Source organism: Choristoneura fumiferana, chromosome 19 (assembly GCF_025370935.1).
Source record: "Choristoneura fumiferana chromosome 19, NRCan_CFum_1, whole genome shotgun sequence".
Classification (NCBI taxonomy): domain Eukaryota; kingdom Metazoa; phylum Arthropoda; class Insecta; order Lepidoptera; family Tortricidae; genus Choristoneura; species Choristoneura fumiferana.
The window spans coordinates 12,930,482-12,943,500 of NC_133490.1; the positions used below are offsets into that span (position 1 = coordinate 12,930,482).

Below are 13,019 nucleotides of genomic sequence, written 5' to 3' on the forward strand. Positions count from 1 at the left end.
TTATTCTCTTTTTTCTTTTATTTATATTTTGTGTAGTTATTTTTATGTTGTAAATTACTAGTTTTGTGTATTGTAAAAAATTGTTTTAGTTGTCGAGTTCGCTGCTGTTTTTGTTTTGTTCTTTTAACACTTAAATGGTTCCAACGGAAGACCAGCGTCGGCCGCAAGGTTGACATCATGCTGAGTTGGGACCATTTCGTGACAAAATTTATTTCCTTTTTTTCTTTTTCTTTTATTTGTAAAAATGTCACGAATAAATGTTTTTCTTTCTTTCTTTCTTTCTTTAAAGCCCAGTTTAGACCTGTAAGAAAATTGCGCAAGTTGCATTACAGCGCGAGGCCGGAAAGCAAACGAGTTTATGGTGGTCACTTCACTTGGTCACCCAAGCGGAGCAATGTAATACAACTTGAAGAAAACAGCAAAAAACAGATAAACTTAAAAATCATCCGCGAAAGCCAGACAGCCAACATACAGCGAAAAGATGGCGGACAGACTGAATTATTCAAGTCCACGTTTGACACATTTGTCAATTTAGTGCTATCATTTTGTCGCCAGAGGCGCTGGCGTGTACGTGAAAAGGTGACGTTTTAAGTGTGCCCCCACTGCTTCAGTCTACTCGTGACCATGGCCACTGTAATGTTACCGAATCGTCGAGGTATCAGTGAGGTGTTACTCGTAAGCGGCGGGATAAGTCCCGTTGGTGGTATTTTGACTATGAGTGAAAAACACGAAAGTTTAAAACGTTATATCTCTCGTGCGAGTACAGTAGCTAAACGCATTACTTGCACGGTCGAGTGCACAAACGAGAATTTATGGATCGGAAGAGACTAAACGAGCTATGGTTTTAGGGCAGGATTGAGCGTAAATTTTTTGTGTAAACAACTTAGGAAGCTGGTGGCCTAGTGGTTAGACCTATGGACTCTCAAGCAGAAAATCGTGGGTTCAAATCCGGGCTCGTCCCACTGAGTTTTTCAAAATTCATGTGCGAAATAACATCTCAAATTTACCACGAGCTCTACGGTGAAGAAAAAAAAACATCGTGACTTGCTCAAACCTGCGAAGTAATTCGATGGTGCGTGTGAATTTCCCAATTCGCACTACGCCCGCGTTTGAACTACAGCTTCTCATTCTGGGACGTGTATTAGCCGGCAATTAAATGTTATAAATGCTACGTTCTGTTGTACTGTACGAAATCTTAAGCTGAGTTTAGATTTACAAGAAAAATCGTGCAAATTGCATCACATTACGGCGCTTGATTGACCACTACAAACTCGTTGGCTTCACGGCCTCGAAATGTACTTAATGCAACTTGCACGATTTTTCTTGCAAGTCTAAAATTCAAATTCAAATAAGTCGAGCAAAACAAAAACAAAGGCACGGCCGTACCATACTTTTCTCGAAGCCATTCAGGCTATTTTCAACATCATTTATAGAGTAAATAGGCCGCAATGGGTACACGTCGTTTTTTAAACTTGTTCCAGCGCTTTCGGAAAGACCATCATTGCCAAGAAGAATGCGCCGCAAGAAACTTGGCAGAAAGTATTTTTTTCTTTATAAAATAATTACAAATAAAATACTAAAAAAGTATAGTATCAAATTAAAGAAAAAAATAAAAAAAGAATAATAATACAGGGATATATGGGGTTCCTTAGTTACAACACTAAACACTAACTATATCTACGTGCAGTGAAAGTGTAGAATGCTTCCACCGTCATATTAAACAAAAAAAAACTAAACGGTTTTAAAAATGCGTAAATCAATAACAGTTCATCATCATCATCATCCCAGCCTATATACGTCCCACTGCTTGGCACAGGCCTCCTCTCAGAACAAGAGGGCTTGGGCCATAGTTCCCTCGCGGGCCCAGTTCGGATTGGGAACTTCGCACGCACCGTTGAATCGCTTCGCAGGCAAAGCTCGTGGTAAATTTCAAATGTAATTCCGCACATGAATTTCGAAAAACTCAGAGGTGCGAGCCAGGGTTCGAACCCACGACCCTCCGCTTGAGAGGCGATAGGTCAAACCACTAGGCCACCACGGCTTTTTAACAAAACAATAACAATTGTTTTTATCTTATTTTTCAGGAGCTGTCGAGGGCCCAAATGTTGGAAGTGTACGGGACGCCATCATCACGGGTTTGGCATACAAACCAACACACCACTTAGATATTTAAAAAAAACTTAGATCAACACATTCGTAACTGAGTAGTTTCCTTGGCCCTTTTTGCTCGCGGCTGCGCTCGCGCAGAATTAATATGTACTTTAATACTTGTTGGATCCCACAGGAACCATACATTCATCATCCCAGCCTATATACGTCCCACTGCTGGGCACAGGCCTCCTCTCAGAACAAGAGGGCTTGGGCCATAGTTCCCACGCGGGCCCAGTGCGGATTGGGAACTTCGCACGCACCATTGAATCGCTTCGCAGGTTTGTGCAGGTTTCCTCACGATGTTTTCCTTCACCGCAAAGCTCGTGGTAAATTTCAAATGTAATTCCGCACGTGAATTTCGAAAAACTCAGAGGTGCGAGCCGGGGTTCGAACCCACGACCCTCCGCTTGAGAGGCGATAGGTCAAACCACTAGGCCACCACGGCTTCCACCATACATTATATTGGGATAAAAAGTAGCCTATATTATGTTAAACCAGGGTATATTTTATAACCTTTTCTTTTATTCGACTGGATGGAAAACGAGCAAGTGGGTCTCCTGATGATAAGAGATCACCACAACCCATAGACACCTGCAACAGCAGGGGGATTGTAGATGCTTTGCCAACCTAGAGGCCTAAGATGGGATACCTCAAGTGCCAGTAATTTCACCAGCTGCCTTACTCCAAATCTGTCTTATGCCAAATGTCATGCAAATTCGTAGATGAGTTTTTGCGTGAAAGACTAACAAACATCCAACCATTCATCCATACAAACTTTCGCGTTTATAATATTAGTAAGATAAGATAAGATTTTATCTGTCAGTTAGATTACCAGTATTTTTTTTATTCGACTTGATGGAAAACGAGCAAGTGGGTCTCCTGGTGGTAAGAGATCACAACCGCCCATAGACACTTGCAACACCAGGGGGATTGCAGATGCCTTGCCTTCTTAGAGGCCTAAGATGGGGGATACCTCAAGTGCCAGTAATTTAACCGGCTGTCTTACTCTCCACGCCGAAACACAACAGTGCAAGCACTGCTGCTTCACGGCAGGATTAGCGAGCAAGATGGTGGTAGCAATCCGGACGGACCTTGCACAAGGTCCTACCACCTGCAATATAAATATTGGCCACGTATTCTTTTGTCAATCAAACAAATAATTATTTGGTAAAAAAATATTTTTAATACAAGATTTTTCTGCCGACTGTACTTATTATTGACTGTACTTGCATTGCCACCCAAACTACATTTGCATACCAAATTTCAAGTCGATGCTATTAACCGTTGAAGAGTTCCGTCCTGCGGAGACGACCCTGGCCGAACTACCAGGATGTCACTACCAGACTATTGTATTGTCACGCAATTTACATAATTATACCAAATTATAAGTCAATCCAACTACTGGAAATTGGTCGAATTTAACTTGCAAAATTTGATGACAGACAGACAGACAACGGGACAGGTGAAACTAAATAAAAAACTTATAAAAATTACAAAGATAAAACGCAAGTTACTTATGTTTGTGAGGAAACACTTATCCACGTTTGAATGCGTAAATATACAAGGCAAGACCTTGCGTACCACAGGACGCCTTAGGACAGTCCCACGTCGCATGGCACTCTCAGGAAAGAATCCGCGAGTTGTGGGGCCTACCTATTACGAACGTCTGCCCGCCGAAATAAAAGACCTGAGCGAAGAGGCATTCGGTCGCCGGTGAAAAGCCTTTAATGGATAACCCTCTGTATTGTAAGTGAGTTTTCGGAAATAATCTTTTTTGACATTATTTGAATATTTGTAAATATGTTTTAAGTAAATTTATTTTGTTATGACGATCCCTATTTGAGATACCATTTATTTATACTTAGTTTTAGTTTTAGGTACTTTTCATTGACATAATTAATAATTTGATTTCTTGACAACTCCCCTTGAGGACGAATTTAATTATTTTGACATTGTATTTTATTGATTGTTTTTTTTTATATTGCTTATTTTTACAAATTTTGACGATCTCAGCATAAATTCTTATATAATCTGACTTAATGTATTTATATAATGTAATTGTTATGTTGAGTGAATAAATAAACTAAACTAACTAAACATCAAAATTCCGGGAATGGAGATCAGTGATGTCACGCCTTGATAAAGAGAATCGCAAAGAGTACAGTCACCAGCATTAATATCTGCCGCAGCGGAGCGTGCAAAAATATCTGACACGTCCCGGCCCTAGAAATAGAATCGTATCAGATATTTATGCACGCTTGTTGTGTCAGATATTTGTGCTGGTGACTGTACGTCACGTGGGACTTTAACTCGTTACGAGTAAATATTTTCGTCATTTTTTGATTACTCTGATTAATATTATAAATGCGAAGGTTTGTAAGTCTGTTTGTTCGTTTAATTGTTACTTCATCACGTCTAAACCGATCCACCGATTTAGATGAAATTCGGTATACAGATAGTTTGAGTCCCGGGGAAGTACATAGTATAGTTTTTTATAAAGGTACTGATATTTTTGATCACTTCGGTCGCTCCGAAATATCCCGATGGCGACTGTACCTATATAATTTTATTATCCTGACACCCAAGTCAAATGTTTGATTTATGAACATCAAACTTTATGTCATTTATGATAGAGTTTGATTTAAAATTACAATAAGTCTAGTCATAAAGCTCCAGTCATAAAAGTCTAGTTATAAAGGACTCTGGGCGTTAGGAGGTTAATGACAGTTACATAGTATATTGAAATTGGCACAAGCAAATCATGTAACAAAGTACAGAGGGAGAATAATAATTAACTATCAACAACTATTCCAATTATTTTAATTATTATTGTTTACTGATATCGCAGCTGCTACATCCTTGTCATGTTACAGACAATTTGACAAATTGATGTTTGTTTAAAAAGACTAAAGCTAAATTTCTAGATAAATCTACGTATATTTTTCGGTTGAAAAGAAGACGGTATCTGCAGGGCTTCCACGAAATTCGAAATTCGAACCTCTGACACTTATACTATTTAACACGAAATCGAGATTGACGGTACGATACGAACTTCGATTTTTGAACCTCGGTGTGGGCCCTCTGTACCTAAATAAAAAATAATCAGAGAAATCATCACGTTATTTCGCTTATCATTTTTGAACGGGTGCATCTATTTAGCTATTTATTTATTTTTTGGTGTGAATAAAATAAAAATAAATCGAGTGAGTGACACAGAAGATGCAGGGTAAATTTAATCTCATTTTTGGACGTTAGTATACCCGTGTGAAGTCGTTTACATAAGAAGTCTTTTACATAATTATATTTTGTGTGCCTGAAAAAGTTTCAATGGCTCGTCCACATGAAATAAAGTTAGTACTTAAATATTTTTAGTTAATTGACAATGTACCTATAGTTTTGTACATTTTATGTTATGGTAGAAATTAAAATAAAACCTACAGTGCATGAACAGAAACTTGACATTAACATTTCACTATAAATTTTCGACATTGCAATAAGTAATTGATTTAATACCATTAGCTTCATAATTGTAACTATTGTGTGCCCTTGCAGGGCGTCATGGACTAACTAATAATAATACCAAATGTAACACCTCTCACAAATATGTACATGACTTTACAATGAAATAAATAAATAAATAAATACAATCATACATAAATATTTTTAGCATTTACATATATATTTTTTGTAACAATGACGTTGTAATAATGTCGTCAAAGTATTAGAATTTGTACTTTGTCACGGTTAATAACAAAGCTCATACTGTCACAGCTCGTCATGTTTGGAATTTGTAAAGAAGCAAATTTTAAAGTTTCTGGTTTGCTATAAAGAAAAACAAGATTTATTATGTCCAAAAACAGGACGAATTTTCATAGAGGGATATATTCAATTCAATGTTAATATAACAAGTCAAATTAAGTATTGCTAAAAACTAAATATTTTTAAAGAAATATTTGTAATTTTGTATTTTTTTCCATTCAATAAACATTAATTAAAATAAAGTTTGTTTTATTTTACACTAAACAGCCCATCATTACTTCGAATTATTACGCTGATGATTCAAAAAAAATAACCTAACCATAAAAAAAAATTTTTAATACAAGCTTTTTATGCTGACTGTACTTTTTGTTGACTGTACTTGCATTGTCGTATGAAAACTACGAATGTTTGTTCTCGGGTCTTGGGTGTTTAATATGTATTTAAGTATGTATCTGTATCTATATGTATACTCGTAATTATATTTATCCGTTGCTTAGTACCCATAACACAAGCTTTGCTAAGCTTACTTTGGGACTAGGTCAATTGGTGTGAATTGTCCCGTGATATTTATTATTTATTTATTTATTATTGTCGCCCAAACTACATTTGCATTCCAAATTTCAAGTTGATGCTATTAACCGTTGAAGAGTTCCGTCCTGCAGAGACGATCCTGGCTGGACTACCAGGATGTCACTACTAGATTATTGTATTGCCACGCGATTTACATAAGTATTCCAAAATTTAAATCCATTTTGACTACTGGAAGTTGGTCAAATTTAACTTGCAAGATTTGATTAGGTACAGACAGACAACGAGACAGGTGAAACTAAATTAAAAGCTTGTAAAAAATAGTCCAGTCAAAGTCGCAATAGTCCTATTTAACATGACTACAAGTAACATAATGTACAACAAATTGTTTTCTTTGCTTATCGGAGTTAATGTTCACCCTTTGACCCTAATGTTAGTGCTGTGTGAATCTAACCAAGGTTGCGATTAGAGTCTAAACCGTGCACCCTAACTGTTACTATTAGCGCATTTCCTATCTGTTTTTAACCCCCGACGTAAAAAGAGGGGTTTTATAAGTTTGACCGCTATGTGTATCTGCGTGTCTGTGGCACCGTAGCTCTTAAACGGGAGAACCGATTTGAATGCGATTTTTTTGGTGGTTCTTAGACATGTTTCATCAAAAGCGGTTCAGCCGTTGATATTGAACGTTGATGTTGATATTGAACTTTGAAGTGACAGTGTCGGGGGTTTTCCAACTTTTAGTTGGTTAGGTATAGTATACTCTAAAATCACTGTACCCCCTTTGCCTGTTTTATCATCATCATATCAGTCCACTCTGACAGTTGCCTAAATTGTGCATCATCATCTTAAGGGTGAGGGGGGAGGTTTGCCATACTTGCCATACTCGCCACGCTTGGCAAGCGGGTTGGCGAAAGCTTGCCAAGCAGACGCTGCTGCCCATCTTCTATCCCACTAATGCGAAAGTTTGTCTGTTTGTTTGTTTATTACTTCATCACGTCTAAACCGCTGAACCGATTTAGATGAAATTCCGTATACAGATAGTTTGAGTCTTTATCCCGGAAAATTGAGTAGTTCCCGCGGGATAGTGAAAACCGAATTCTACGCGGTCGGAGTCGCGGGAACGGCTAGTTATCAATATTTTTTTACCTATTTTTATTATCATCATCATCATCCTATAGCAGTCCACTGAGCTGGGCATAGGCCTCCCCAAAGAGCGCCATTGCTGGCGCTGCCAAGAGAGCAATCAGCGGTATCAGCAATTTTTGAAAAAATATTAGTTTTTCTTTTACAAATATACAATTTTACTCGCAAATGTGATGAAAAACATTGTACGAGTATGTCGCACGGGCGGTACTAGAATTACGAACGTCGACTCATTAAAGCCCTTAGTCTTCGACTTCGGGTTTCTAATAGACTCTCGTTGGTAATTCCTTATTTACCACCCTTAAGACACAATGTACTATGGTCTTTTAAATAATTTGGTCGCACACATTTCTCCAGCTTCTGGCGCAAAATTTATGTTTATGCTCATTAACTAACAACACAAATGAAAAGTTTTCACGCTCTCTTCTACAGATAACGCAGAAGCGTAGTTTAATGTTAACACATTTAAAATTCGTAAAAATAATTTGATTGCTTAGTAGCGACATCTCTTGTCTGGGTGAGCGGTTAGTTCCGAAAGAATGTGACGTCTCTCGACGAAACATAGATGTCGCTAGTGCTGCTGCTTAAGTAGCATAGTAGAAATAAGCAACCTGAGATATGTATGCATAGGAAAATTCGTGTCTAGTAGTCACGCAGCACGGATTGCTGAGGACCTGGGTTCGATTCCCAGTGCTGGTCTCTTTTTCTGGTTTTTTCTGTGCATCCATGTCTCAGTTTGTATTTTGGATATAGTTTCACGCTACCCGTAAGAGTAACAAATATGGAGTTGAAATAAAAAACAGAAAAGACTCCAAAAAACCAATCATAATTCGTAAAAACTCATGTAGTTCTTCCACACTTGTATTGTAATGAGATCGGCAGCATCTAAGTTCCAGCGTGCTGCGTTATCTACAGAGGCAAGGCGCTATCGCGGCGTTGCGTGACTTCTGTCACACCCGGCCAGCGGGATCAGCAGTGGTGATGTCATGAATTGCCTACTCGTTAACGATCCAGTAAACACGGTGGTTACATTAGTTATAATGATTACAGGATGTCAACCGTGGCTACCACTAATGTGCACTGATGTGAAATGGAAATGTATTTTTAATATTTGTGTATTTTTTAATTCAATAATATATAACCTTTTGCAGGTGGTAGGACCTTGTACAAGGTTCCCCCGGATTGCTACCACCATCTTACTCGCTAATCCTGCCGTGAAGCAGCAGTGCTTGCACTGTTGTGTTTCGGCGTGGAGAGTAAGACAGCCGGTGAAATTACTGGCACTTGAGGTATCCCATCTTAGGCCTCTAGGTTGGCAACGCATCTGCAATCCCCCTGGTGTTGCAGGTGTCTATGGGTGGTGGTGATCTCTTATCATCAGGAGACCCACTTGCTCGTTTGCCATCCAGTTAAACAAAAAAAAAAAAATATATATAACCTTTTGCAGGTGGTAGGACCTTGTGCAAGGTCCGCCCGGATTGCTACACCATCTTGCTCGCTAATCCTGCGTGAAGCAGCAGTGCTTGCACTGTTGTGTTTCGGCGTGGAGAGTAAGACAGCCGGTGAAATTACTGGCACTTGAGGTATCCCATCTTAGGCCTCTAGGTTGGCAACGCATCTGCAATCCCCTGGTGTTGCAGGTGTCTATGGGTGGTGGTGATCTCTTATCATCAGGAGACCCACTTGCTCGTTTTCCATCCAGATGAATAAAAAAAAAAAAACCTAACCAACAAAAAGTTGGAAAACCCCGGACTTTGACACTTCAAAGTTCAATATCTCAGAAACGGCTAAAAAGGAAAACCTACTTTCAAATGAAAAAAACTGCGTTCGTTTACCCGTTTAGGAGCTACGGTGCCACACACAGACACATGGCGGTCAAACTTATAACACCCCTTTTTTGCGTCGGGGGCTAAAAATAGCGTTACAGTTGGTATAAAACAATACCCCTCCTTGCAGTCGGGTAAAAACACGCTGTAAAATTAAAAACACAATCAAAAGATGTACTTATATTAAAGGTAGAGTTTAGTCATCTTCATTTCGTCATAGTAAAAGAGGAGAAGTAGGTCCACTCCGACCCTTTAGGAGACTTAACTGCCTACTCCGGCGCGGACGCTTAGGGTTGTCGATGTCTATTTTAGATTAATTAATTACCTACCGGCCAATAATTTTAGTACGAAAGTTAACTTAAAATTGTCTAATGTGTGTGTCCTGAGAAACCAGACAGATTCTATGCCGTTATATTAATATTATTATACTATTTTTTTTATTACCCATTTTCTATGTCCCACTGCTGGGCAAAGGCCTCTCTCTCTCGAATTTCCAACTTCCGCTGTCGGCAGCTAAGTTTTAATTTATACATATTATTTATAAATTCGCCGGAATGGTGATGGCGACTCTATACATACTCGTACTACTCATGTTTGCCTACACATAATACTATAAATATAATATAGTTAGTTGTTTATTGGTAGGTATGTATCTATTATTTTTTATGTGTCCTTGCACGAAACTATTACACTACACTTATATACCACTAATTTACAACTATACCTAATACAAAAAATACGTAAGTACGAGTAAGCGAACGTAAAAGGCGATCATCTTGCGAAGCGAGCGCAAGCCGACGTCAGCGCAGCCTTGACTAAAGAAAACTTAATCCTTCTTAAACTATCAGTGTGTGCGTGCGGCGGGTGCGTGCGTACCGGCGCCAACCGGCACGCACACATTGAAGCCGCGCGATGTACTTTTGCTCGTAGAGAGCCTACTTGTCCTCTTTCGTAGAAGCAACAGAACACCTCATCCTCCAGCCAGCATTTGGAGCACAGGCAGACATTTGAATGAATGATACTTTGCACAATTTATCAACATCATCATATCAGCCATAAGAGGTCCACTGTTGGACGTAGGCATCCCCATAGACATCCAGTTTCTTCGGTTGAAGCGGCCTGCATCCAGCGTTAACCTGCAGATTTAACCAGGTATCTGTCATCTCTTTGATGGCATTTCTATCCACCGTTGTACCCTGAGTTACCTCTCCGATTTCAACAAAATGTGGAAGGTACACTCAGTCCATGATTCCAAGCTGGAAAAACAGGGCTCTAGATGTATCCCCAAAATATTGTATGGATGTGTCCGTTTTGTTACGAAAATTATTAAGAAAAATGTGTAACAAAACGGACACATCCATACAATATTTTTCCAGCTCGGAAACATGGACTGAGTGAACCTTCCAAATTTTGTTAAAATCGAGAGATAAACTCAGGGTACAACGATAGATAGAAGTGCCTGGTGGAAGCTCTACGCTGCGTTTGCCGATAAGTGGCATCCTAGATTATCTATCTATACAAGGTGTTGATTAAAAAAATGAAAACCTTTAAGTAGTTTCTTCAGAATATAAATTAGAATTGATTACACTATACCTTAAAGGTTGTATGTGTAAACCCTCTTTTACTGTGGCCAATTTTAACGTTACAACTGCTGCATAACACCAATTATCTTGTCTTCGTCTCTTAGATTTAAAAAAGTATAATATTTGACTAATGTAGTTCTGTCCAGCAACTAACGAACCTACTCGCACCAGTATTTTAGCGCTGAAGGAGGGTAAAAAGAAAAAAGTTTTCGATATCCACCCTCAACGCTATCCTATATAGGACCTACGAGCAGCTATTGACCTCATTATTGTCCGTGCGCGCGCGGCATTCGCACTAGTAAAACCAAATAAGAGTGTTAAAGTGATTAAATTAAATACACGATGCCTAAACGTAAGAGAGACGAAACGGAAGAAGATAAATGGCGGAGAAGAATAAAAAAATACGAAGCCAAGTTAAACGGAAAACCGAACAGTAGTGTTCACCGTGTTAGTTATCCAAGTGAAGTGGAGCATGATATAATCGAAAGTAAGTTGAATATAATCAAACATTGCTTTATTTAATATTTTTTAATCGCTTCGAGCCTATACGCGATATAGGCCAAAAGCTATTTTTGTGCTCAGAGTTAATACGAGATATTAACCCGCAGCTATTTTTTTTCTTCACTGCATTTGTAGTGGAATGTACAAATTTATTTGTAACCAAAGTACAGCTTTTAATGCGTACTTATACTTAAACCCTTAGTTCACATAATTTATACATACGTGACTGATCAAATTTCGGTCTTTTCCAGATCATCTGGAATATGAACAGGACACATTTTATGAGCCTGCTGGTTCCGTTACGCAATATGACGAGTACATAGACAGTGATTCAATTGAAGATAAACTGGAAACTGAATCAGCCCCTGCTAGTCACGTGATCCAATGTACCGCAGAAGTACATGCCGAGCCGGAAATTCTGGTGACTAATAATACAGACGTGCAAAAGGTCTGTCCTGCGGAAACTAGTACCAAGGACGAGATCACTGTCGTCAACGAGGATTTTGATCCTGAATTATTACGAGCCTTAGGCGAATTTGAGGCAGATTCTATTGAATGGGGCGAGAACATTCATGAAGAAATTGCTAAACATTTTCAGCATACTCTTTTGAACGGGCTAAAAAAAGAAGCAAAGGAAGAATTACATAAAAAGTATTTATTTCCAAAAAATTTACCTTTTTCAAAAGCCCCAACTCTAAACCCGGAAATCGCCGCCATGCTGACCGAGGCCTCTCGAAACAGAGACAAGCGAATTCTCGCCAAACAGGAGCAGATTGGAAAAGCACTTTCAGGTCTGGGAAAGGCTATGACTCTTCTTTTGAAAAAGGAGCCTAATATAGCCGAAGCTATACGTACGTTAAGCGATGTCGGAAAACTAGTTGCCGACGCTCACTTCGCCGAAACCGAAACTCGTCGGTCGGTCGTAATTCCGCTGGTTGAAAAATCGCTTATCGATCCCTTTAAAAATAGAAAAAGGGATAGCTTTTTATTTGGAGAAAAGCTTGGCGACTTAGTTAAAAGCTCCCGTGGTATCAAAAAAACTGGACAGTTGATTCAAGCAACATCAACAGCACCTGCTTCAAGTTCCGGTTTAAACTGGAAACCCCACCGTCACGCTCACGCCTACAACGCGGGAGCCAGCTGCAGTATCCCAGTCGAGGCGGTGGGCACAGAGGATACTCTTACTACCAGACCAGGCACCGAGCACCCCCAGGCCGGAACGCCGCATCCCGACGCCAGGCGCCGCCACCGCCGCCGCGGCCGCCGACGAGGCGACAAGCGGCGCAGGCAGTGCGCCCGTCAGCCAACCAGCCACAAACATAGACCTCAGGTACACGCCGGTCGTTTAAAATACTTTCTAAAGGCGTGGGAGTCTATAACTTCTGATAAATTTATCCTAAATACGATACAGGGTTACGAAATTCCCTTTGTAACAATACCGTATCAAGATCCTAGAAACTACCCTGCAAAATCATTTTCTATGTCTGACTCATTGCTTATTGAAAAAGAACTATTACACTTAACTAAT

The 13,019-nt window shown here is 39.4% G+C and overlaps 1 pseudogene; it reads left to right on the forward strand.

Moving 5' to 3' along the window:
- Window positions 1-11,332: 11,332 nt before the first annotated feature.
- LOC141438641 (uncharacterized) lies at window positions 11,333-12,814 on the forward strand (annotated as a pseudogene).
- The last annotated feature ends 205 nt before the right edge of the window (window positions 12,815-13,019 follow it).